Raw genomic sequence first — 6,000 nt, forward strand, 5'->3', positions numbered from 1 at the left:
CATCAGATGTACATTTTCTTTGATTTGGACAACATTTCCAGATCCTTATTTCAGTGACATATTAAGTAATTTGTTCAATGACCTCTGACATGAGCATTAATACCTCAGTCCTTTCTTTCTAAATGCTTGTTCACTTTGCCACCAGTGTTGGTGAGATATCCAAATATCTAAATATCCAAATGCATGAGAGGGCATCTGAGCTATGTAGGGATGCTTCTTCTGACATCCTTGCCTTGAAATTGTTCTTTTAAAAAACATCTTTCCACATGCTACCAGATAAGCCTGGTCAGCTTTGATCTGATTGGGAAGCAGCTGGGATTTGGAGCAGCTGGAGGATGTGAAGTCACAGGACAAAGTGTGCTCAGAGTGTATTTGCCCATCACGGGATTGAAACCATGTCTGTAAATCACAGATACTTTTAATAAGCTCTTGAAAAATTAAATCCCTGGCACTGAGTCTCTTGAAGAGAGAGCTGCATCTCCTACAGCAAAACAGCAACATGTCATCTTTTCTCTCTGCCAAGGTAGAAAGGAGAGGGACAATGCTCCTGACTCCCCACATATGCAAAGGAAAATCTGCATCTCTTCCATCAACAACCACACTGAGATCCATTGGCTGGAAAAACAGCTCCATTGCTTCTTCTCTCATTATTCTCCAGAGAGTCATTGTTAAAAATATATTTGCTTTTGATGTATTTGCATAGATTAGAGGTAGAGAAGCTGCTGACCACAGGGGTATACACACAGAGCTTCCCTGTTAAGCACTCACCCTGCGTCTGTGCCAGAGACACAAAGCTTTGCAGTCCAGGCCTGAACTCCGGGTGAGCAGTTCAAACAAATCCCAAATCTCCAAGCTGAACTCAGGCAAACTGCTCTGTTCATCTTCCATATCAAAAGCATACATAATTATGGAGATAAAGGGATACACAAGTCGTGGAATACTCAGAAGAGAGGTGAACTTTAGCCTTCATCTGGAGATGGTTCTCCTTTGCTTAGATCTGCTTGGGAATGACATATTTGATGGGTTTTTTTAAATGAGCATTAAAAAAACCAGTGATTGCATGGAGCTGCTTTTGCAAACAGATTCATATCTCATCATTTCCTGAAGAACCATTATATTGCTTTTTTGTTACTCTGAATTTCAGTTTGCAAAATGAAAGATGTACCATTTGGAAAACTAAAATCCTCTTGGTCATGCTCCATGTAACACCACTCACCTACTAAAATTAGCAGCAGCTTCTTCCTAATTAAGTTTTCAGAAGGGGAGTAAATATACTTGGAAATGTTTTCCACAAAACCTGCTGTGCAGCCACAGACCTGAGCTTCTACTTTATTGTAGACCTCAAACCACACTGGGCTCCAAACTAAAGTGTCAAATGCTGCTGTGAGCAGTTGTGGGATAAGAATCCTGTATTGAAAGACAAGGTATCCGTGTCCTTTAGCTACAGGATAAGCTTTCTCCTACAAAAGCCATCAAGCCTGCTGAGCCCACAGGAGTGTGGATAACCATGGGCAGGTTTTGGGTCACGTGTCTTAACCTCTTCACTTTTCCTTCTTTTAATAAAAGGCAAGCAAGCCTGAAGTCCTTTTGTGAAGCACTGCACTGAACAGGTAACTTCAAAGCTAAAGCCAAAATAAATATATCTCTGTTTTTTGTGTATACTCCAATTTATGAAATAAATATTTTGCTAACCTGAGGCTGAAGTAATTTTCCTTATGTCAAATACATACTTCTTTTGAAAGAAGTGGTTTCTAAAAGTTCTGGTTGCAGGGAAGGAGGAAGATATGCAGGTCCAGAGCTGTTTTACAGCTGCTCTGTACCTCTGCAGCACTTGGCAGCCTTTGGTAGGTCAAATACTCTTTTGCTGGGTTTGGTCCAGTCTCCTGTTAGCAGTGGGAATATTGCTCAGGAAGAATGACACAACAGGTCTGATGCAATTTAGGAGTCCTTGTGTGAATATTTGTTTACTGTATAAGGAGAGCCAATAAATATTTGCATTTTAATTGACATTAGTTAGGGGTGCCAGAATGCTCCTCAGAATGAAAATACCCCAAATCCACCTCTGTGCCCAAGGCACTGATCAGGACAGACCCTCAGGTCTCTGAGCACACCTTCAGGCACAAGGCTGTGACATATGTCAGGCACTAAGCTGTGACAGCATCCAAGTGCCTGGGAGGAGACACATGACAAAACCCACAGCCTCAAACAGCGATGGAGGCATGCAGGCATCGGTCAACATGAATTCTGCATGCTTCAGCTGCTGAGGAACCACAGCCAGACTGTCCCACAGAGCTGAGCACAGCCAATGTCTCACCTGCAGCATTGCCAGGAGCATCCAGGATAAAAGCAGAGCAGTACCCTTTGCCAACTGCCCCATGTGAATAAACAGAGTATTAAGTTAGATTTTGTGGGTGGGTTTTTTTTGCAATAAATATATTAGATTTTCTCATCTAAAGGCTAGAAATCCCACAGAACACCCAAACCAGAAAACACCTAATTTTGCCTTTCATTTACTGGCCAAAGTACTCTCTGGATAAGATCTGAGCCTCTAAAAACAAAAGGCAAAACCTTGCACAGCAAAACCTTGTCAGCCTCTGCTTGCAGCCAGGTACTGAGCTCAGCCAGCTCACCAAGCCAGGTGCCCATCCAGCTGTGACTGGAACTGCTGCAGAGCACTAGGATTTCTAATTAAAATGGAAAGAACAAGAAGACTAATTCAAGAAAAGCAGAAAATCTTGGACAAAACACTTATTACATGCAAGAGATGCAAAGCACATGTTTGTGCTGCTGGCTCCATGCACTTCTGAGCTTGCCATGCTGCTGGAAAGCTGCTTCAGGCTGTGGGTTGATGTTGGGATAGAAGCTACTCTGGTCATCTTGCTGTGAAATCCCCATGCCTCAGTTTCCCCACCTGTGGAAAAGAGGCAACGTTTCTCCCGTAAGGGCTGTGAAGAACCAAGCAGGAAAGGAGAAAACGTGCCCAGCTTCACTAACATGATCAATGCTCAAGTAGAATTCCTGCCGTGTCTGTTCAGCAATCTTGCCCTGGCTGGGCTCATCCTCAAATAATGGGAGCCTAAGGAAGCCATGCAGCTGCTGCTTCTGCTGCTCCTGAGGCTTTGTTTAATCCTCATAACCAAACAAAAATGTGAGAGCTGCCCTCCAGTATTTATGCAGTTAATCACTGCCACTTAACACGCCAAAATGCTAAATCAACTTTGGGACCCCCCTCTGACAAGCTTGAGGTCCTGCCTGGCTTGCAGGGACAGCAGAGCATCACTCAGGTCAGCATTCCTATTCCCACTCACACGGAGCCTGAGCAGACTGTGATCCCCTGGGGCATGGTAGCTCTTTAAAGGCCAAGAATTAGGTAAAAGACAGCCTGGTGGCTCTGACATAGCTGTTCTGTCTCCTGCTACGCTGGTAGAGGGCTGCATGTGTGTCTCTCCCTGTATTCACAGAATTCCTGTGTTCCCCACAGCCCTTCCAAAGCTTCTTTGCTGTATGGAGTGTGTGCCTCTCCCAAAGGACACTCAGCTGAGATGCTGCAGGGCAAATCTGAAAGCATCGAGGACAAGTGGTTGAAGAAAAGCAAAGTGTCAGTGGCAGAGGAATCCTAAGGGATGTGAGGATTTCAACAGAGAGCAATTCAGCCTGCCCAGGACATACACACCCTCTGAGGGACAGAGAATATTTGCCTTGTTACAGCAGCTGTGACTCTAAACCACGCTTGTGCTGACACCGCTGCGGTGGCAGCAAATCTGCCCAGATCAGGCTGCCCAACAGCCCTCCATCCATGCATCCATCCACCCATCCATCCATCCATCCATCCATCCATCCATCCATCCATCCACCCATCCATCCATCCATGTATCTATCTATCTATCTATCTATCTATCTATCTATCTATCTATCTATCATCTATCTATCTCTTTCTCCATGCCTGTCCCTGCCTCTGGGTCCCAAACTCCAGCCCAATAGAGATGGTTTTAACATTCTGTTGCTGTGATCCACTGAAATACAGTTGCCTACCCCTACAGGTGGGGTCTGCTGAGCCAGGCCTTGCCATCTTTCCTCTTTTAATATGTGGAAGAAAATGGCAATGCCTTTCTCTAAATGGACCAGATGCATTAGTGCATTCAGTATACGGTGAACAAGAGTGGCTGAAATTGAAGGTCTGTCAGTTTTTTCATTACAAACTATATTGTTGAAGCTCTATTCCTCAGCTGCAAATGGCTGTAGGCTGGGACTTGGCAACATGATCTCTGACGAAAAGCATGCTTTTATTTTCTAAGCCTTCTTTTTTAATGCCCATTTTTGTATTACTCATAAACATTGGACTGCTGCTAGAGGTGCTTTTGCCACCCTTATGGAATGCAGAAGAGCTGACAGCCTGTGTTTAAAGGTGAATTTAGTAGTGCATGCTTGTGCCTGACCCATCAATAATTTTAACACAGCTTTTGGAGTGTGAAAATAGAGCTATGAGCTAAACCTACACTGGCAAAGGAAAAGAGCAATGAGATCCTCCTCGATGTGCTATAGACACACGGTGGCTGCATGTGACATGTTTTTCTCTCTGATTTTGCTGTCTCTGTTAAACTGACAAGCTGTTCTGTGGAAATAAAAACACCCAGCACAGCTGTCTGTCTGTCCAGGGCACTGTACTTCCCAGCAGGATTCTCAGTTATGCTTGTACCTGCAAGAACCTGACTTGTGAAATTGTGGGCAGGAGGCAAAAAAAGGGGGGGAAATGGCTTATGGCAGAAAGCACCAAAGCAAATAATGTTATGGACTTTGTTGTTATTCTTGCCTTAAATTATATCTGTCTTCTACTGGAAAATCTACCCCTCAAAACTGGACTCAGGCCTAGCCCTGAATACCTCCTTGCTTTTCTGTATCATGTGTCTTTTTCTTCTGCCTTTTACTGTCACAGGGGATTTTTTGATGCTCTTGCTCCTACAGAGTCTGTTTTCCAAGTGCTGTGGCCATGAACAGCCAGAGAAGCAGAGTTCCCAGGAACCAGAGTAGGTTCTGTGGTTGGTGATAGTTCAGCACAGTATTTCAAAGGAATAAAACAAATTTTCTGACTAATACATCACATAGGCTCTGACATAAAGTTCAGGTATCAGACTTCAAGCCTGGCAGCAAATTGTTAGAATTTGGGAAAAAGGACATATTTGCCTCCAGGATTACCTCAGTGTGTCCAGGTGGTGAGAAATCTGCAGTCAATTTAAGAAATTTCATGCTCAAAACTAAAAAGCAAACATCACAAGAGATAGAGATTTTAGCAGATCTTTGCTTTTCCCAGTGAGTTTCTTTAATGTTGTTCCAGGAGGTGTGGTGGAACATTCTGCCCAAATGTACTTTTGCCAACAATTTAAATCACCTCCATGAGCCCTGTATGAGATCTGGAGGCTGCTTCCTGGCAGGAGATTCAGAGCTGGGATGGATTTTCTCATGGAAGTTCATTCTGATGTTAAACCTGAATTGAACCTGGGGACTCTTGAGACCATTGATGTCACCAAAAGTTGCCAAAACAAGAGAAAAACTAGACGGACCCAGGAGGTGCCCACAAGGACAGTTACAGTGGGAACCTGGGGACATGAGTGGCAATCAAGAATTGATATTTCACATCCAATTCCTTGTTCCTGAATGTAGCCAACTTCAGATTATGATGAAAGGTATTTTCCTGAGGCAAAAAGAACTCAGCCCCTTACCAGATTAACCCAACTCCCAACTGGAAATATTTAGGGCAATTAGACAGGCCTTGATATTTTGCATTTTCTGCTTCAATATGATAAAGCTGTACTGAAGAGAAATGGAACTTTTTAGCCTGAAATTGCATTCATTGGAAAACATTGATTTACTTTAGCTGAAGCACTGTACAAGCCCATATCAAATCCCTTGGTTAGAAACCAGCACAAAATGATTGAAAGGCAGAGTACCTACATTCTTAAAATGAAACATCCTGACCTGCTGTTCTGAAACCAATTCATCTTG

Source organism: Lonchura striata, chromosome 3 (genome assembly GCF_046129695.1).
Source record: "Lonchura striata isolate bLonStr1 chromosome 3, bLonStr1.mat, whole genome shotgun sequence".
Taxonomy (NCBI): Eukaryota; Metazoa; Chordata; class Aves; order Passeriformes; family Estrildidae; genus Lonchura; species Lonchura striata.